The 22101-nt window shown below is 46.9% G+C and overlaps 1 protein-coding gene across 1 annotated transcript in view; it reads right to left on the bottom strand.

The window, feature by feature from the left end:
- Positions 1–21765, bottom strand: part of Gnb1 (G protein subunit beta 1) — a 60314-nt gene extending 38549 nt beyond the window's left edge. The window contains exons 1-2 of the mRNA XM_051172214.1: positions 21652–21765; positions 4489–4537 (exon numbers count right to left, since the gene is read on the bottom strand). The gene's annotated coding sequence lies outside the window, so the exon portion shown is untranslated. The remainder of the gene's footprint in view (positions 1–4488; positions 4538–21651) is intronic.
- Between the last annotated feature and the right edge of the window lie 336 nt (positions 21766–22101).

Here is a 22101-nt window from a genome sequence, read left to right as displayed (position 1 = left end):
CTGCTTTAGTAATTAAAAATGAATGTTGTTTTTAAAGGTTTTACTTACATATAATCACTTTTGCCTTTCTCTTCAGTGTCGTTAGTCCTTTGGCCCTTCTGAAAACCTCACCTGACTGGGCAGCTCTTCTCCTCCAGAGCATGTCCCAGGTAAGCTCTGGCTGTGCTGAGGCAGCACTTTCCAGCCTAATCCACTAAGACAGGACCTGCTGAGGCCTCAGGACTGCCCATGACCCACATCTGCCTTTAGCTTTAACTCAGAACTGCTGTTTAGGAAGCTTAAATAATTTAAAAGAATGGAGCTAAAGGCATAGCTCAGAAGTAGGTGCTTGCCCTCTATGGAACAAACAAGTTGATGTGCTCTTCTTTAACACACAGCATCTTTAAATAAAATGTTAGTGTGATTAGAATAGCTCACACAAGGGGATGAGATGTAAAACTTTGGGACAAAGGCAGCAGCACCAGCAGAAGACCCCTGTGAAGGAGGTCATAACCTCAGCAAAGGAGGTCACGACCAGGCACCTCAGCAATGGCCTCAGGGAGGTCATGAGAGGGTACCTCAACAGTGACCTCAGGACCCCACTATTACACAGTTTACTAACAATGACATTTGGGCTGCAAGCCTCCCACTGATAAGAAGGGCCAGAAAAGACACCTGCTGTTAAACCTGATTTTGATTGCCCAAGATATGCTTGGTGGAAGGGAGAATCAACTTGTATACTCTGCTGTGCATACACACACACACACACACCACCACCACCACCAACAACAACAACAACTATTAATTTAAACTATTTTAAAAGTGCTTGTTTTGAAAAATAACTTCAATTTCTTCAACATACAAATAGGACTTCACTAAGTCACTTCGGTCTGGTCTGGAAAAAACATCATCTATAAAGCTGGATGGTGGTAGTGGCGCATGCTTTGATCACAGCACTCGGGAGGCACAGGCAAGCAAATCTGAATTCAAGGCCAGAGGCCAGCCTGGCCTACTAAGTTCCAGGACAGTCAAGACTACTTGGAGAAACCCTGCCTTGAAAAATAAACATCACCTATGTCACAGAGCTAAGACAAAAATTAAGTCTCTCAGTGATTATACTATTGAAATGTCTCCAACAGAACAACTCCAAGGTTAATGGCTGACATTTGAGTAGAAGTCACATCAGCCAAGAACACTACTATCCTTGAGACGCGATTTCCTTTTTTCTTTGGTTTTTCAAGACAGGGTCTCACTGTATAGCCCTGGCTATACCAAAACTCTCTGCAGACCAGGCTAACCTCCAATTCAGAGATGGCAGGACTTTCTAAACAATTTAAGGTTATGATAGTGGCTGGAGTAATAGGTCAACGCCTTTGATCCCAGCATCAGGAAGGCAGCCTGGTCTACAGAGTGAATTTCAGGCCAGGGTTGCACAGTGAATAAGACCACCTGTGAAGCCAAAGCCACGCCAACAGCACAGCTGAGGAGCTCTTTAGGAAGCAATTGCCAATACATTTTGTAAGTGTGATGATCTGTAAGTGGTTTTATGTTTAAAGGGACAAAGTATTTAAGAACAAAGAGTCTCTTCAAAACAGGCAGGAATCAGAGACACAGGTAAAACACGAGACAGCGGAGCTAGTAAGGACTCTAGTTTGCTGTTGGTTCTCCAAGTGGTTACATCTTTGCATGTAGTTCAGTGTTCTATTAATACTCACCTTTTAAACTCGGTGAGGGGAGACACACTTCTAATCTCAGCACTCAAACAGCTACGACAGGAACACTCTGATAACTGGGTCAGCCTGGGGTATGCACTGATATCCTGTCTCAAATCTCTTTGCTGCTACCCCACTCCCAAATTATTTGTAGACTTTCAATCTCGATGTTTGACTGAAAGTCCAAATGTCAGAAAAAAGAAAAAATTCAGATATAGTCATTTTTTAAAAAATGGAAACTCAACAGAAGATAGAAGAAGCTGCTGGTTTCCTGCTAGATGTCCGTGCAGATGTCTAGCCCCTCATCCCCAATAAACAGTGGGTCTAGCATCTTGGCTTTCTACCCTTTTCTCCAATTTCTCATGCTATATGAACGCCATGGCCAGGGATCAGCATGACTTGAAAAACTTGTACGTACTCAGCACATGATTTGCCTTAAAGAGTGATAGCTGGGGGGCTGGAGAGATGGCTCAGAGGTTAAGAGCACTGGCTGTTCTTCCAAAGGTCCTGAGTTCAAGTCCCAGAAACCACATGGAGGCTCATAACCATCTAAAATGAGATCTGGTGCCCCGATAGCTGGTCTAACCAATCAGTGACAACTTACTCTCAAACACTCCTCACCTGAAGTCAAATGAAAGCGGCAGCACGCCCTTTCCAGAGGGAGGAACTACAAGGACAACTTGTGCTTAGCAACAAAGATATTAAAAATTGAGCAATGGCTGGATGATGGTGGCGCAAGCCTTTAATCCCAGCACTTGAGGCAGATTCTGTGAATTCAATGCCAGCCTGAGCTACAGAGCCCGGACACCCAGGGATACACAGAGAAGCCCTGTCTTAAAAAACAAACAAAACCTCAAGATGATTTTGGCTGGAGAGATGGCTCAGAGGTTAAGAGCACTGGCTACTCTTCCAGAGGTCCTGAGTTCAAGTCCCAGCACCCACATGAAGGCTCACAGCCATCTGTAATGTGATCTGGTGCCCTCTGCTGGCCGGCAGGTGCACGTGCAGGGAGAGTGCCATATACATAATATAAAGTAGTCTTTTAAAAAATCGAGCAATAAACCAGGCGTGGTAGTGCAAGCCTTTAGTCCCAGCACACGGGAGGAAGAGAAAGGCGGATCACTGTGAATTCAAGACCAGCCTGGTCTATAAAGTGAGTCTAAGACAGCTAAGGCTACACAGAGAGACCCTGTCTCCAAAAAAAAAAATTTTTTTTTCTCTTTTTTTCCCCCGCTCAAGCCTAGAGCCTATCAGGACCTAAAGCCTTGCTAAACACTGAATAGGGATTTGACACAAAAACAAAAAAACTCTTGGGTCTCATTGTGTTGCTCTGGCTGGTCTTAGCTCCTGACTTCAAGCAATTCTGCCTCAAGCTTTCTAAACAGATAAAACGTGTGGTGCCTGGAATATCTTAAGAACACATCCTTTTGAGCAACAACTACCTTGAAATAAAACTAGGGACTCAAGGGGGCTGGAGCGATGGCTTAGCAGTTAAGAAAGCTTTGCTACCCAGGCATGTAGACCCACGTCCAGATCTTAGCACACAAATTCACAGTTGCAAACGTCTAATGCACTTGTGAAGGGTGAGACACGCTCTCTTGACACAAACACAATTTAGAGGATGGAGAGACGACTCAGGTTGTAAAGCTCTCAGCAGACACATCTGAGCACCTGAGCAGATCTGGAGCACCATGCAGAAAACTGCGCATGACACAACTGCCTATATAATCCTAGCACTGGGAGCCTGAGACAAACAAATATCTGAAACTTACTTATCAGCCAATTTTAACTTAGTGGAAGACATTGTTTCAAAAAACTAAAATGGAGGGTCTGGGAGATGCTCTGGACATTAAGAGTGCATAGCACTCTTGCAGAAGACCTGAGTTTAATTCAGCTTTTGAGAGTATCTGAACTCTTTGGCCTCTGAGAGCACCTGCACTCACATGCAAATACCCTACACAAAAACACATATTTATAGTTAAAAATAAAACTTAAGCCAGGCGGTGGTGGCACATGCCTTTAATCCCAGCACTTGGGAGGCAGAGGCAGGTCAATCTCTGGGAGCTCAAGGCCAGCCTGGTCTACAAATTCCAGGACAGCCAAGGGTACACAAAGAAACTCTGTCTTGAAAAACAAAGCGAAACAAGAATAAAACTTAAAAAAAAAAAAAAAAAGAAAAAAAGAAGCAGCAGCAGCAGCAGCAGCAGCAGCAGCAGCAGCAGGGTTATAGATGAAGGCATTCGACATCCTTCTACTTTATACACATTTGTGGACACAAATAAAATTTCAGAATAGAGAAGCAGGTCAGATATTGGTAGCTTATACCTGTTATCTCTTTAAGGCTATGGCGTGATACACTGAAGAAGGGGTGGGAGCAGCAGCTTATGAGGTGACTGAGTGGGTAAGAATACTTTCTTGCTCTTGCAGAGGACTGGGATTTTGTTCTCACAACTGTCTGTTAACTCACGTTCCAGAGAATCCAATGTCCTCTCTGACCTCCAAAGACACTGCATGCTTGTAGTATACAGATACATTATGTAGGCAAAACAGCCATACACACAAAATAAATTAAATCTTTTTTAAGGCTAGAGAGCTGACTCCAACGGTTAAGAGCACTAGCTGCTCTCTCAGAGGACACGGGCGTGAAGCACACCTTTATTCCCAGCACTCAGGAGCCAGCGCAGGCAGATCTCTGAGTTCAAGGGCAGCCTGGTCTACATAGTGAGTTCAAGGACATAGTGAGGCCCTCTCAGAAGCACCCACCTCAAACAAAAGCCATATATATATATGAAGCTACCTTAGTTCAGAAGTGCTTCTGGCCCAGCGTCCCACACATGCAAGTCTATCTGTAACAGCAGAAAAGGTTGCTATCATTAGGCTGCGCTAACAGCGACGCAGCTACACTCTAGGAAAAGAAGACATAAAACACCCTCTTCTCTAGCACTTTCTCCCCACAAGCTGCTCTACTCCTTACAGTACTCAATCCCCGCCCAGCAGAGGCAGGCGGATCTCTATGAGTTCGAGGCCAGTCTGGTCTACAAAGAGATCCAGGACAGCCAAAGCTACACAGAGAAACGCTGTCTTGAAAAAAAAATTTTTTAATTATACTCATTTTAAGGGAAAAACCAAACCAAAATAAATAGTAAGTAAGTAAATAAGAATGGAAACCAGGCATGGGGGTGCATGCCTTTAATCAATACAGTCTTAGATCTGAGGTCAAGGTCAGCCTGGTCTACAAAGTGAGACCCTTTCTCTAAGTAAGTAAATGACAAACACACTTCACAAAACAGAGAAACAGGGCTAGCAAGATGGCTGACTAGGCGGACAAGAAACTTGCTGCCTAGAAGCCACACCAGGTAGGAGAACCAACTCCCAGAACCTGTGTTGACCGACCAACCGCCCCCGCCCCCACCGCCACGTATATAGTAGATAATTCCATTTATAACACAAGCAAATTAGGCAAATCAGCCCGGCACAGTGGCAAAATCCTAACCCTGTAATCCCAGCACTAGGAAGACAGAGGCAGGCAGATCGCTGAGGGCGGCCAGCCAGCCAAGGGTTAGGGTTAGAGCCTAAGCCTGAGTCTCAGAAGAAAAAGTGTGGGGGGAAGCAAACACGCAGAGGCAAACACACAGGCGTGTCAGGGGCCATGTATGAAAAGTGAAATTTTACTGTGTACAGGACTTCCTTTTGGTAACAAAAATATCGTATTAAGTAGAGGAGGTAGTTGCACAATATTGTAGATATACTAAGTGCTACTGAATCATTCTCTTAAAAATGCTTTAATTTTCTATTATGTGAATTCCACCCCCAAAAAGAAAAGGTGGGCGCTGAAATGGAAGTGGGAGCACACAAGTCAATCAGCTACACCCACCTCCACAAATCCTGTTTGAAAAGGTCCCAGAGGTACATGGCTGAGGAACCATCAAATTCTCTTAGTTTGAAAGGGGTCTCAACCTGGCACCCTGATATTTATTTACTTTTCATTTACTTATTTTCCAAAACAGGGTTTCTCTGTGTACCGGCCCTGGAACTCCGGTAGACCAGGCTAGCTTCAGAACTCAGACATCTACCTGCCTCTGTCTCCCAAGCATTTTTTTAAAAAGGGTTTTTTAGTTTTACTTTGAAGACAGGGTTTCACTGTGTAGCTCTGTCTGGAATAGGCGCTACACAGACAGCGTGCTTCTGCTTCCTTGAGTGCAGGGATTAAAGGCGTATGCCACCATATCCATCTCGCTCTGGCTTATTTGAGGTGAAGTCATTCTTTGGGGAAGGTAAGCTGTTCAGCAACTGGCAGGTGTACAGTAGACTCCAACTCCTAATGTCTGCTGTAACACCACCACCACTAGCCCAGCTGCAGCCCCAGGTAAGATTTCCTCTGTAGTCAGGAGACAGGGATGCACATCTTTGATCCCAGCACTAGGGAAATGGGCAGCGGATCTCTGTGAGTTTAAGGCCAGTCTGGTCTACAGAGCAAGTCCAGGACAGCCAGCCAGGGCTACACAGAGAAACCCTGTCTCGGAAAAACAAAAGACAAAACAAACAAAAAAAGGATCAAATTCTCACTGCATGCTTGGCACAAAGAGTCCATTGTTTGGCTAACGGGGGCTTTTTACTTTCATGAACTTTCTGCTTCCTCCCAATCCTAATGCAGCACGCACTGGACCTCCCTAAGGCAGAGGAACGTGGAAGAAGTCTATGAGTAGAATGAGTTGACTTGTAATTGCCTATGTTTTCACAAATTAAACATACTGTTCTTTTTTTTCTGTCTCAAAATTGTTTAAAAGAAAAAAGTTTAATATTAATTACATCTTTAAGGAAATGGTTAAATCTAGAAGCAAAATATTAAACTATTCTTGATGCTTTCTCCAATTTCTCTCATCTAACTCAGACTCTTATAGGAAGGAGACAAGGATTCTGACAGGCCCCAGGACAGGAAGCACATATAGGAAACAGGAAAGCCAGGGGGCTGCAGAGACAGCTCAGCAGTGAAGAGCACTTGCTGTTCTTGCAGAGGACCTCGGTTCAGTTCTCAGCGCCCACACCAAATGGCTTATAATCAATCTCCTGTTCCCAGGGGCTTCAACACCCTCTTCTTAGTAGGCATGAGGAATGTGTCTAGTGCACATGTGTACACACACACACACACAAATTAAAAAGAGGTGACAGGCTGTTTGTACAGACCTCTACCATTTCTGAAAATCTTTTCTCCAGTTTTTCCATTGTCCTCTATAATATTAAGTAAACAATGGTATCTGGTCCTGTCCAACAAGGCTTATCAACCTCCGTACAACCCTGCCAACTATCAGTCTGTCTCGAGGAAAGGTCTGTGCTAGCTCATTTACTTGCTGTCCCCAGGGCAAGCACTGGACCGGAAAGGGTGAGTGGGAAAGAGGCACAAGTAGGCCAAGCAACCATGGGGCCCTGCAACACAGGTTGTAAGCTATGTATTATGTCAGTATTCATCTTTTCATTCTGCACCATCCAACTAGAGAAACTAGTCACAGAGCACCATGCATAGATTCAAAACACATCATCAGGTAATAACGGCAGGTGGCGGTGCACGCCTTTAATCCCAGCACTTGAGAGGCAGAAGCAGGCGGATCACTGTGAGTTCGAGGCCTGCCTGGTCTACAAAGCGAATCCAAGACAGCCAGGGCTACACAGAGAAATCCTGTCTCAAAAGAAAAAAATGTTCTTGTTGCCTTCCCAGACCTCCACGAAGTAACATTTCACAGGGCTGCATAAAGGGACCGCACAGGATACACAGAAATGTAACTTTTATGAATACACAGCTAGGCATGACAGTAAACATGGCAAACACACAGCTGCTCAGGACGCTGAGAAGCATTAGTTAAACCCAAGGGCTCAGGACCAGCCTAGGCACCATAGGAAGATCCTTTCACAAAACATCACAGGAGCTGTAGAAAAGCCTGGCCCTGAAAACCATGGCATCAGGCTGATTTCCTCTCCCAAGAACCCAACAAAATAAAACCTGTAAATTCTATTTAAAAAAAAAAAAAAAAACCCGGCTAGTTAGAAAAGAGCACCTGAGCAGCCTCAAAGCTGGGCCGTCGATTGCGCCACACCTCAGCCAGCCACTCATTAACCTAAATTACTGACTTCTACAAGCAGAGCGTTATCATAAAGCATTGTAAAGTGTATTTCAGTTAAACATTCAGGCCAAAAAGCATAATTACAGCAGAACTCTCAGACCCCCACAGGAAAGGGAGGTGCAGGAGCCCAGGTGCAGGGCTTGGCAGGGCTTTTCACACAGTCCTTGCCCTCCCTGGCTGAACCCCAGAGGCCTCAGCCACGTAAGTAACAGCCAAGAAAGCACAGGAACCTATGTGTCTAATCACAGTTATTCATCAGTAGGCGGTTCCTCTTTTTTGCTCCTTCTTACAGATGACCCAATTAGCCTCCAACTGCCCACTACAGAAACTTCTGATTTTTCTTTCTTCAGTTTTTCGATATAGGATTTCTCTGTGTAGACCAGGCTGTTCTCAAACCCAGGGATTCACCTGCGTCTGCCTTCCAAATGCCAGTATTAAAGATGTACACCACCCGGCAAAACATCTGATTTTGTTGTTGTTTTGGGTTTTGCTTTCAAGACAGGGTTTCTCTATGTAGCCTTGGGTGTCCTGTACTCACTTTTTAGACCAGGCTGGCCTCGAACTCAAGAGTGATGGGATTATAGGAGTGTGCCACCGCATCTGGCAAAGCGGTTCTACTTGGGTTTGAATCCCAGACCTCCAGACTTAAAGCCTGGTACCTCACCAACTGAGCCTTGAGACACAGTCTCTCTAGGTAGCCCTGGCCACTCTGGAAGTCCTTACTTAGATGAGGCTGGCCTTGAACCCAGATCTCTTCTTGCCTCGGCCTCCCTGGTGCTTGCCTCATTTAACCCTCAGCACACCTGAGATGGGGACAGTGACGTGGAATGGGGAGAAGAAAGTGTGCAACAATGGACATGTGAACTGTGAGGGAAACACAACTGGCTGGAGAAGACAGCACAGCTGGAAGTGGGAGCACAAGTCTTCAATCTCAGCACTAAGCTAGGGACACACAGTGGGTTCTGTCCCGAGAGAGAAACACAACGGACAGCTAGGGCTACACAGTGGGGCTGTTGAGAGAAAGGGAGGGGGGGGAGGGGGAGAGAGAAGGGGGAAGGGGGAGAGAGGGGGGGGGAGGAGAGACACGCAGAGGGAGAGATAGACACACACAGAGAGAGGAGACAGAGAGGGGAGGGGGACACAACTGGCAGCAATGTTGTTGCTCTTCCCTCTAGAGTCAGAACTAAAAACAAACAAAACAAAAACAAAAACAAAGCAAAACAACTGAGGGGCTGCTGAGGTGATGACAGCTGAGAGCTGCCTGTCTTTCCAGGACTCAGCTCTGGCTCCCAGTGTTCACGCGGCAGCACACAGTTGTCTGTAACTCCTGTTGTAAGGGATCTAACACCCTCTTCTAGCCTCAGTAGACAGACACCAGACATAAATAGTGCACAGACATATATGTAGGTGAAACACTCATACACATAAAACAAATCTTATAATACATGATAGTGGCAGACACTCTGCTCTTGAAATGAACTGGAAAATGTCACAATCAAGTGACCTATGACTTAAGTTTATGAATGGCTCCACCAATACCAGGCCAATTATCTGCTATTTTTGCTGGCAGGCATATGCCCGCCTCCCTGCACTGCTGACAGCAAACACCTGTCCTGTGGATTACACGCTAACATCAGATTCACTCAACATACAGGCGCACCCAACAAACAAACAAGCAAACAAACACTACAGACCTGGGTTAGCATGGTAACACCAAGTTCATCTACTCTGGAGGGAGTGTCAGACAACGGAGCAGAGAGCCAAGGATTAAAGGAATTTATTTCTATAGAGAAATTCAGCTAGCCCCTTTGCAAGGCCCTGAAAGTACATCTCACTGAAGACCTCCCATTTCTCCCCTTTATAGTCACCTTAAACACTCCCGTCAAGCACCCAAACACCCTAGCTTTGCATTATCGCTGTGGGCCCTGGGAGTCTTCTCCACTATCTGTGTTCCACCCTTCACTGGAAGTGTCACCTCTGACCACCCTTGCACTCCCACAAGACCTCCATGCACTAGCTCTTTTCACTTGTTCTTTGAGAGCTACTGTTCCTCATGCCTATTCACAGGACAGACCTCACACAAACTCTGGGTTTTCCTCCCCTGGAAAATGCAGAGTGCCTGACTACAGGAAAAGGACCTCCAGTCTCTATAATTTGCAGCTCACCATCCCTTTCCATTCTCAATCACTCAGGATCCCCTCAGTTTGGTAGGTTAATTTGTATTAATGATATTCAGAAGTTAAGATTAAGAAGATTTAAAACTTTGTGGGTTTTTGGTTTTTTGGTTTTTCAAGACAGGGTTTTCTATGTGTAGCCTTGGCTGTCTTGGACTCACTTAGTAGACCAGGCTGGCCTCAAACTTGAAATCCACCTGCTGCTTCCCTAAGTGCTGGGATTACAAGCGTGCACCACCACACCTCGCTACTGACCAGTCAATCTTTTTTTTTTTTAAACCTGTGAATCTTGAAGTGTAAATCCATAAACTCTTAGCAGTTCCTGAAACCCTTGTAAGGGTCCCTTAAGCGAGAACTATCTGTAATCGCATGAACATTTTACTTGACTGCAATGTTGAATCTGTACTGACTGATGACTATTTTGCACAGATCAAGGCTATGCTACAAACTGGCCATTTTCACAGGGCTCAGTTCATCACTGGGCATTGTCTTTAATCCCAGACTCAAGAAGCAAAGGCGAGCTTAGTCTATATAGTGAGATCCAGGCCAACCAAGGATTTAAAAAAAAAAAAAATTCATTAATTCTTCACATTGATGATTTGAATTTTTTTTTTCTTGGTTTTTTGTTTTCAAGATACAAGTGAGGGGATAACAATCAGAAGGTTCAGATATTCTGTAACTCGACTGCCCTGTGGCAGCAAGGGAAGCAGGCATGAGGCACATAGGCAGGCACTGTGCCCCAGAGTTAAACAACTGTGGCTGCTCAGACATGGATAGCTTCTCAAACATGAACAAAGAGAACTAGATACTTAAAATAACAAGTGTTATGGCAATAAAATAATAGGAATATTTAATATAATAAAATAGAACATCTCAGAGAGACTGCTCAGGGGCTAAGTCACTGGCTTTGCCAGAGGACCTGGTCTGATTCTTACTCCGCACATGGTAGCTCACAACCATCTGCAACGGCAGTTCTGGGCATCTTCTGGTCTCTGAAGGCATGTATATGGTACACAGACATACATGTAGGCAAAACACCCACATACATAAAATAAGAAACTTTTTTGTCTTTCAAGACAGGGTTTCTCTGTGTAGCCCTGGTTGTCCTGGGAATTCATTCTGTAGACCAGGCTGGTCTTGAACTCAAGAGATCTGCCTGCCTTTGCCTCCCCAGTGCTGAGACTAAAAGGCAGGTGTCTCCACCACCTGGCCATAAAATGTTTTTGAAAAAATAGGAGCCGGGCAGTGGTGGCCCATGCCTTTTTTTGGGGGGACTGGGAGGAGGGGGGGTTCGAGACAGGGTCTCTCTGTGCAGCCCTGGCTGTCCTGGACTCTCTTTGTAGACCAGGCTGGCCTTGAACTCACAGCGATCCACCTGTCTCCACTTCTGGCCCACGCCTTTAATCCCAGCACTCAGGAGGCAGAGACAGGCGGATCGCTGAGTTCAAGGACAGCCTGCCTACAAATCAAGTCCAAGACAGCCAAGGTTACACAGAGAAACTCTGTCCTGAAAAACCAAAACAAAACAAAAACAAAAAAAATGTAAGTTTTCGGGCTGAAGAGATGGCTCAGAGGTTAAGAGCACGGTCTGTTCTTCCAAAGGTCCTGAGTTCAATTCCCAGCAACCACATTGAGGATCACAACCATCTATAAGATGTGGTGCCCTCTTCTAGTGTGCAAGCGCACATGTGGGCAGAAGACTAGGTAAATAACAAAAAATAAAATAAATAAATAAATCTTTAAAAAGTTGTTTTCGCCCAAAGGTGCTTGTGAGGCTGAAGCACCAACGAAGAGCCGTGTATGGACTGGACCTGGGCCCCTAGCAAGTGGAGAGGAGGCTGTCTCAGACGAGGACCCGGTTGCATGATTTTTGATCACTGGGCTGCCTCGCTAGGACAGAGGAAGAGGAAGTGCTCAGTCCTGATGCAACTTGATGTGGGGGGCGGGTCCCCTTTTCTGAGGAATAGGGGAGGGGAGATGAAGGAAAAGGGAGAGAGGGGGAGTGGAATGTAAAATGAATACATTTTTAAAATAAAAAAAAAAAATAAAAGTTTTCAAACAAAAGTTGGTGTTTTTGTTTCTGTTTCTGCTACCATGACAGACAGTATCTAGCATTTAAATGGTAGGCGTGTGTTATAGGGATGAAACCCCAAGCCTTGTGGATGCTAGGCAGACGCTCTACCACTAAGGTACACATCCTCAGTGGACTCATGAGATCTGAGGATGGTACTAGTAAAATGGCTTTTGTTAATGATCAAATGAAGCATTGTCTACATGTGAACTCTCTCTTTACATCAGTGAACTTTCCTTTCCCGAATGACCTATACATGCTGCTTTTAACTCACAGATAGATAAAAGATCCATTCAGAGCATGAACTGGGGTAAAATGGCTTGATGTAGCTATTTGGAAATTTGTCAGTTTCAGATTCCGAGTTAGAACTATTCTTAAAGAAACTGACCGCCTGGGTACATAGTGTGGGTCAAATGAAAGATGCCTTGCCTGAAAAACAAGGTTGGGGCTGGAGAGATGGCTCAGGGGTTAAGTGCACTGGCTGCTCATCCAAAGGTCCTGAGTTCAGTTCCCAGCAGCCACATGGTGGCTCACAGTCATCTGTAATGAGATCTGGTGCCCTCTTCTGTCTGTTGCTCTCAGCTGTCAGGCAGGCATACATGACATACAATGCTTAGATATACAAATAAATAAATCTTTAAAAAAACAAAACAAAACAAGGTTGGGCTCATGAAATATCTTAGCAATATACCCCCCCATAGTAAATAAAAATTGTTTAAAAAAAAAAAAAAAAAAAAAAAAACACCGCCGCAGAGTGTACGGAGAGAGCAAGCCTGTGACGTCATCCTCTGATGCATGCGCGCGCACGCACGTTAGAAAAGGAGAAACGGACCATTTGGGCGGTCAGGATGGCTCTGTGGCAGTGTTTGCCTCCAGCGGAAGCCCTGGACTCCATCCCGCCACTACAACCAATCTTTTTTTTTTTTTTTTTTGGTTTTTCGAGACAGGGTTTTTCTGTGTAGCCTTGGCCATCCTGGACTCCCTCTGTAAACCAGGCTGGCTTCAAACTCACAGCGATTCGCCTGCCTCTGCCTCCCGAGTGCTGGGATTAAAGACGTGCACCACCACGCCCAGCGACTACAACCAATCTTAAAGAATATTTATTTAACAAGACTGTAAAACCCCTTTCCCTGTGAGAGGCTGCTTTCCTTCTTCGTTTTAATTTTTTTATTTTTCAAGACTGTTTCTCTTTGTAGCCCTACTGTTCTGAAATTCTGAATAAGATCTGCTTGCCTCTGCCTCCCAAGTGCTGGGATTAAAGGCATGGGCCACTATGCCTGACTTCTTAAAAGTTGTCCATCTTTGAATATGACCTATTTGAGTTCTGCTGGAAGCCAGAGGAAGGTACAGGGTCCTCTGGAGCTGTAGTTTTTTTCCTCCATAAAAATGTTATTTTTAGTAACATGCTTTCCAAGTGATTTAATATATATACGTTTGGGAGGAGCAGGCTTTATGGTGTATATGTCAAACATTTGGGGATGCTCCTACGTGTGTGTGGAGGCTGGAAGTTGACTTGGGATCTAATACTTTCCTTAGTTGTGTGTATTTTGGTGGAACTTTACACTTTCTTATTTATTTACTTATTTATTTATTTTGGTTTTGCGAGACAGGGTCTCTCTGTGTTAACTTTGCCTGCCCAGGACTCACTCTGTAGACCAGGCTGGCCTCAAACTCAGAGCGACCCACCTGCCTCTGCCTCCCGAGTGCTGGGATTAAAGGTGTGTGCCACCACACCCAGTTTATTTATTTTAATTACATGTGTATGTACACATATGGATGTGGGTACCCTCAAAGGTTAGAAGAGGACATCAGACACCCTGGAGCGAGATGACAGGCAATTGTAAGTTGCCCAGTGTTAGTGCTGGGAACTGAACTCGGATCCTCGGAAAGACTGCATGTGTTCCTAACCACTGAGACATCTCTAGATGGCCCTCAATTTTTGAGACAAAAGTTTCTGACTGAAAGTGGAGGCAGCAGGGCTGTGAGACCTGCCACCCTCCCCATCCCAGCCCCTCTCAGGACTGGGACACGCTGCCACATCTTGCTTTTTAGGTTCTAGGGATTCAAACTTGGTTCCTCATGTTGACTTACCCACTGAACCAATTTCCCAGCTTCTGGTTTAACGTTTAAAAGCTTTGCAGTCCTGGACTACAAGGATGGAATAGTGGGTAAAGCTCCACACTTAACCCTGATAACCTGCGTTTAATCCTGGAATTGTAGAAGAGAGCTGACTCATGCAAGTTTTCTTCTGACTTCCAGCTCTTCACTCCTCCAAAACTTAAGTTAATTTAAAAGAAGGGGGTAAAGGGGGGGATGGGGGGGATGCTGGAGAGATGGCTCAGAGGTTAAGAGCACTGGTTGCTCTTTCAAAGGACCTGGGTTCAATTCCCGGCAACCACATGGTAGTCACAACTCTCTGAAGTCCAGAATCTGACAACCTCACACAGACATACATACAGGCAAAATACCTAAAATAAAAATAAATATAAATTAAAAAAAAAAAAAAAAAAAAAGATTCACGGGTCAGAGTAAGCACTGATCCCAAGGCTCCAATCATCATCAAAATGCTATTAACTCCCAAAGACCTCCACTCTTCTAGAGCCTGAGTCACATCACAGAAGCCATGGTTCACTGGTGTGTGTAGTTAGTGTGGCATCAGCAAAGGTGATCTCTCTTCCTGAAGCTTAGAACTAACAAGAAGCTCAACATCAGGCTAGAAGCCTGGAGTCCAGGAATTCCCTAAAGAGAGGCCCTGAAGGGGGGAAGAACTCCAACACACTTGGGCAGGGATGCGCAGGGCAAGGTGCTCAGGGACTGTCCTGCGCCCGGGAAGCAGAAGGTGAGGGTGCAGTAGCCACCACTGAAGCTGCACAAACCAGTCACCATCTGCCCAGCAGGCACCAAGTCAGAACTAGACTCAGTGCCTCAGGCAGCCCCAGGGCCCTGTCTGCCACCAGCTTCACTCCACCTGCAGCACCGCTGAAACCCCCCCGCCAGGCTCCTCCCTCTCTGCTCTGAGCATGCTCCAGACTTACACATGGTCCCCATCTAGCCAATCTGGAGCTCTCTAGATCAAAGTTCCCAATTTTTTCCAAGACTCTGATTTTTCTGTATCTACTTCTCCCTGGGGAAATGTCTGGCCTTGGATAAATAATTATTGTGTGCTTATTATGTGCCAGACACTGCTCTGTTGCTCAAGACAAGGCAGATAATGGGGTCTGGCTGCTGCTTGTTACATGAAAAACACACTATCTGGGCTGGAGAGATGGCTCAGCCATTAAAGGCTAGGCTGACAACCAAAAATATAAGAAAAGCACACTATCTCCTCTTCTCTCCTGACCTCAGGTTCACGTTAGAGACTTCACCATGATCTACAACTGCTTAGGTATCTCTGAGAGCCACTGGCTTCCTTAATCCTGGTCAGGCTCCCACTTTATCCTCAGGACCCAAAAAAGAAGGTGCCGAGTAAGCATTTGAAATATTAAATAACTGGGAGGCAGAGGCAAGTGGATCTCCGTGAGTTTGAGGCCAGCCTGGTCAACGAGTTCCAGGACAGGCAGAGCCGCTACACAGAGAAACCCTATCTAGAAAAAAAACAAAAGAAATACTAAGTAAGTTAATTCACATAAAGGAAAGGGATTATCAACAGACAAGTAGATGAGCATCTATATTCTTTTTCTTAATTGATTTAATTGTATGTACATTGGTGTTTTGTTTTGCCTGCATTTGTCATGGAGTTGGATCCCCTATAACAGGAATTACAGACAGTTGTGAGTCACCATGTGGTTGCTGGGAATTGAACCCAGGTCCTCCGAAAGAGCAGCCAGTGCTCTTAACTGCTGAGCTACCTCTCCAGCCCCATCTATATTTCTTATATTTCTATTTTTCTTGTAGGGAGTGTTTTATGATCACCGCAGAGCTGTTGAGTTACCAGACTACCACACAACTACTACAAGCTAACAGGCATGTCTCACCCATGCTCACAGTTTTCCATCTAACAGTCTTATGAGCTAATTAATATATATATGATCTCTCCCCTCCTGATAAAATACCTTATAAAATTTGAGACTACTGCCAGGCGTAGTGGCGCACGCCTTTAATCCCAGCACTCTGGGAGGCAGAGGCAGGTGGATCTCTGTGAATTTGGGGCCAGCCTGGTCTACAAAGCGAGTCTAGGACAGCCAAGGCCAACACAGAGACTACTAATTATTATCTTTTTTGTTCGTTTGTGTTTTTCCGGACAGGGTTTCTCTGTGTAGCCTTGGCTATCCTGGACTCACTTTGTATATCACGCTGTCCCAGAACTCACCGAGAGAGATCCACCTGCCTCTGGGACTACAGGTGTGCGCCACTGCGCCTGGATATAACAATCTTTTTATCAACAGCAAATGGATTTCACTAATCCTTAGAACCATCTTATGTAATCTTAGTCTTGTAAATTGGAGAAATTTTAGATACACTCAAAATTCTGATTTAAGACAAATCACTAAAGGCATGGTGGCCCACACCTTTAATCCCAGCGCTTGGGAGGCAGAGGCTAGTGGATCACTGTGAGTTCGAGGCCAGCCTGGTCTACAAAGCAAGTCCAGGATAGCCAGGGCCAACACAGAGAAACCCTGTCTCGAAAACCAAAAACAAAATACAAACAAAACAGGCTGCAAAGATGGCTTGGCAGTTAAAGAGCACTGACCGCTCTTCCAGAGGTCCTGAGTTCAAGTTCCAGCAACCATATGGTGGTTCACAACTACCTATAATGTGATCTAATACTCTCTTCTGGCCTGCAGGCAGAGCACTACAGACATAAGTAAACCTTAAACAAACAACACAAAGGCAAGAGAGAAAAAGGTTTTCTATCATTGGAAGCAGCAGGTGACCAACACGGCTCCTTAAAGCCAGCACTGCACAGGGAGGACAAAGAGCAGCCAGCAGTCTGCAGTGCCTAATAAGTCTGCATCTCTGAAATGAGTTATGCAACAAAATTCAAGTTTTGAAAAGGCACAGTCCCCATTCCTATTCCAGAGCAGTTAGCACAATGCATCCGTTCTTCACAGAGACACCCATACAGCAACACAGGACCACTCTGCCATCACCACCCGTAGTTTGGTTTGGTAAATGTCATTTTAATTTCAGTATGTCCTTTTCTCCTCTTGTTAAATAATCACTAAACAACCATTTAATTGAAGTTCTACTTCATTATTTCTACAAATATTGTTAACAACAAACACAGTTCTGGGAGAACGTAATCCCCAGCACTAGGGAGAGCTGTGGGATGAGGCTCCTTGAGAAGCCCCAGACTGGGCAACACAGGGAGCTCTGTCTTTAAAACAAAACAAACCCCCCAATACAAACCTGGAATTGTTCCAATAGGGTCTCATGCAGCCCAGTCTGGCTTCCCTCACAGTGTAGCTAATGACCTTTGAAGCCCTGATGCTGCCTCCACTCCCCAAGTGCTGAGATTACAGGTACATCACTCCTAAAGTCAGGTTAAGATGAAGGAGCCAAGGGCTGGGCGTAGTGGCTCACATCTTTAATCCCAGCACTCAGGAGGCAGAAGCAGGTGGACGGCTGTGAGTTCAAGGCCAGCCTCATCTACAAAACAAGACCAGGACAGCCGGGGCCACACAAAGAGACCCTGTCTTGGGGTAGTGGGGGATTAAGGAAGCGAGTATGGTGGTGCATGCCTTTAATCCAGCACTCAGGGAGGCAGAGGCAGACATAATGCTCTGAGTTTGAGGCTGGGAGCCAAGGCTATACAAAGAAACCCTGTCTCAAAATATAAATAAAGATTTAAGAAGATGCCAGGCATGATAGCTTACACCTTTATACTCAGGAGGCAGATCTCTGTGGATTGTGGGTTCAAGAACAGCCTAGTCTATGTAACCCTGTCTCATAATTAATAATAGTAATAATGTTATTATAAGGATTAAGAAAAAATTAAAGATTTAAGATTAAGAAAATGAGCTGGCTCAGCCATCAATAACACTTGTTCAGCCAGACACAGTGGCGCATGCCGATAATCCCAGCACTCGGGGAGGCAAAGTTCGAGGCCAGCATGGTCTACCAAGAGTATTGGACAGGCAAGGCTGGGCAGAAAGCCCTGTCTCGAAAAAAACAAAACAAAACAAAACCTTAAATAAAAATTAATAGCCAAGAGAGCCGGGCATGGTGGTGCACGCCTTTAATCCCAGCACTCGGGAGGCAGAGGCAGGCGGATCGCTGTGAGTTCGAGGCCAGCCTGGGCTACAAAGTGAGTCCAGGATGGCCAAGGCTACAGAGAAACCCTGTCTCGAAAAACAAACAAACAAAAAACAAAACAAAACAAAAAAAATTAATAGCCAGGCAGTGCTGGCGCACGCCTTTAACCCCAGCACTTGGGAAGCAGAGGCAGGCAGATCTGTGAGTTCGAGGCTACCCTGGTCTACAAAGTGAGCCCAGGACAGCTAAGGCTACACAGAGAAACCTGGTCTCAAAAAACAAAACAAAAATAAATAATAAAAGATGATGATAATAGCTGGGGCGTGGTGGCGCACGCCTTTAATCCCGGCACTCGGGAGGCAGAGGCAGGCGGATCGCTATGAGTTCGAGGCCAGCCTGGTCTACAAAGTGAGTCCAGGATGGCCAAGGCTACACAGAGAAACCCTGTCTCGAAAAACCAAAAAAAAAAAAAAAAAAAGAAGATGATGATGATGACAGAGCACTTGCTCTCTCTGCATGAGAACTTGGGTTTTATTCCCAGGTCCCAGTCTTCTGGCTTCTACAGGAACCAAGCACAGAGGGGTGCACACACGTACTCAGGCAAAACACCTATACACATAAAACACTAAGATTTTAAAAATTTGTAAAAAACCTTAAGATTCTAAATTAATGTTCCATGTCTTTAAACTTATGCTAAATAGAGGTTTAAAAATATGACAGAGAGCTGGGCATGACGGCTCATCCCTGAATCCTAGCATTTGGAAGGCTGAGGCAGGAGGGTCATGAGGGATCAGAGGCCAGCCTGGACTACAGTGAACACTGGGGCAGCCTGGGTTAGAGTGAGGTGTTCTTTTAAAAACTAAAGGGAGGTTGGGAAAGACACACCATATGGCCAAGTCCAGATAATAAAACTGGGAATATCTATTACCAATCCACTAATGCTAAAGCCAAAGCCCACAGAAAGAATTTAATCCAATTGAGGGACTGAAATGAGCCAAATCTCCTGGGCAGAGAAAAACAATCCAATGAACAAACTAGTAACCACAGGTTCCACACTTTAACCCTGCAGCTCAGAGGATGAGCAGCGGCCACACAGCCCGCTGACCGTAGGTGACTCCAGACTGCTCCTGCCTTTCTCAAGGCTACACTTGGAGCTGCTCACTTTTCCAATAATACCAACGGGCGATACATTTCCTTAAATCTGACTTAGTGCAAGGATGTGGAGGAGGCATCTCCCCTTTCCCCACAGGGACCCCAGGGATTTACTCGGGTCCTCAGGCCTGAACCTCCAGCTCAGTATTTTTTCACTCAGTGGAACCAACAACCAACAACATGTGCGCAACAACTACCTTCTCGAAGTCAGCCATTTCTCCAGTGATCAGTATCCACGCACCTGGATAAACTCTGCAGTCATCCTTACTAGTGGGAAAGTTTCTACTCTTAAAAAGGGTGACAAAGCCAGGCACAGTGGCACACGCCTTTAATCCCAGCACTCGGGAGGCAGAGGCAGGCGGATCACCGAGTTCGAGGCCAGCCTGGTCTACAAAGCAAGTCCAGGACAGCCAAGGCTAACAACACAGAGAGACCGTCTCGAAAAAGTGGGGGGGGTGGGGGGGGGTCAACGTTGTGCGTTCAATCTCCTGCGTAAGAAGATCCTTGCAAGGATCCAGCAGATGAAACACAACCCTGACACTGGGCATCTGACACTCCGCCCAGAAGCCGGGCAGCAGGCACACGTACATATCCTCAGACAACCCACTTTTGACTTTACAGACTCTCACCTTCTAAGAAAGCTCGCACACTGTGGCTGTGAAATAAACCCAGGCAGGACCCTACACCTACAATCCTGTCTCCCCCAGGGAGGCGGCACCACATTCCTGTACAGAAAGGCTGGTCTCATGAAGGCAGAACCTAGTTCCCAAAGCCTGTCCTCACTCTTCCATCCCCGGCCACACACACAATGTGAGACAGGAGAAAGGGGACTGCTCCTTCATTTTCTCTCTGCAGTATTAAGTACCTTCCAGAAGAATCCAGAAGACATCTTAGCATGAGAACTAAAAACCTTATTTTCAAATAAAGACTGTTTCTCCCATCACTAAAACCACTACAGCTTCAAATGTAAAATAACAAACTATCTAGAAACTTAGTTTCTAATGAATTGATTACTCAGTTAATTAACTAATTCTAATTAAGTGATTAATGCTTTTTCTGAAGACACATTTAGTCTCCACAGAAGTGGAACTTTTCACAAGATTAACACTGTCCTTTATTTGCTCATCATGAAAAAATTGACTGTTTTTCTTGGTTAATAATCTCACAGGCTACTTAAACACACACATACACACACACACACACACACACACACACACACACAGCAGCTTCATCGCTGCTATCAGCGTGAAACATTAACAATACAGTAGAACCATTACTACCAAACCAACACTACACCTGAAATTTCAATATTCCTGCACCCATGTCGTTAACGTACTTAGTTGCAAATTCCACTAATTCTCCTCTCCAAAATAAAAATCCTAGCATAACCTCTGTTAAGATGGACATACAGAGAATACTACTTCGGGATGCTAACTGTGCCGTTTTAAAAAATAAAAACAAAAAACCTGAAAAAAAAATGTTCAAATATATCAAAAGGTCAAAAGCCAAGCTGCAGTTCCCCCAGGGGAACCCGAGGCTGTGCAGACGCAGAAAGGCTAGGCCACCCGCCGAGGGCTCTGGGCAGGACGTCCCCTCCCAGCACGGCGGCTCCCAGGCGAAGCCCGGACGGCAGCGGACGGCGCGGTCCTGCCTGACAAAGGCGGGCATCGCCATCTTGTCGCGGCGGCCGGACGCGGCGCCCATTCATTCGCGGGCGCCTGGGGCCGGGATCGCCGGGAAGCGCGGCAGGCGCAGGCCCGCATCCGGCAGGGGCCCCCACGATCGCCGGGACCCGGGAGAGCCGCCCCGGTCCCACGCCCGCCCCGCAGGAAGGCGCGGCCGGGAGGGCAGAGTTCGGCTTTTGTTCCCGCGGGGACCCGGCGCGCCGGACATCCCGGCCTAGCCAGGCGGTCCCGCCCAGGCTCGAACCCACGACCCGGGGCTGCATCCCCGTTCCCTTTTCTTTCTTTTTATTTTATTTTATATATTTTTTTAAATCCAGGACCCCCGCCGGGGCCGGCACGGCGGCCTAGACCTCCCCGCCACAGCCTGGATCCCGGGACCGAATCCCGACCGACACTGGGCCCCGGCCTTGACCCAGGACCCCCCCCCCCGCAACCCGCAGCCCCGCAGCCACCCGGGAGCCGCCTGGAACCCAGGCCGCGCCGCCCACCCAGCACACACCGGGGGTCGCCGGCCCCACCCAGCCCGGGCAGGCGCCGCCGCCGCTCGCAGACCCCAGCCGCGCTCACCTCGCCCACGCCGCCGCCGCCCGGTCGCCCCGGGTCGTCGCGCTCGCGGCCCGCGGGCAGGAGCCGGCGAGGCTGGTCGGGTCCGCGCGGCGGCTGTTCCAGTCCCGGCCCCGCTACCCTCGCCGCCCGCGCCCGCCGCCGCCGCCGCCGTCCGCCCCTCAGACGCCTCCAGCCATCAGGATGGGCGCGGCGGCCCCTGCCCGCAGCCTCGGGAAACCCCACGTCGCGTCCCCGCGCACGGCCGGCGTGCGCGCGCCGCGCCTTCCGCCCCGCCCTCCTCCCCCCTCCGCGCGTGCGCGGGAGGCTTAAAGGAGCCGTGACCCGGCATGAGGGTCTTCGGGGCTCGGAGGGTTGTGGGAGGAAGGCTGGACCGCCCTGGCCCGCTGGTGTCGGCTCCGGTGACACGTGCCCCAGCCGCAGGACCGTGTGTCCTGCCTGCATGACCAGCCG

Source organism: Acomys russatus, chromosome 29, assembly GCF_903995435.1.
Source record: "Acomys russatus chromosome 29, mAcoRus1.1, whole genome shotgun sequence".
Lineage (NCBI taxonomy): Eukaryota > Metazoa > Chordata > Mammalia > Rodentia > Muridae > Acomys > Acomys russatus.
This window is presented reverse-complemented; position numbering and strand designations above follow the sequence as displayed.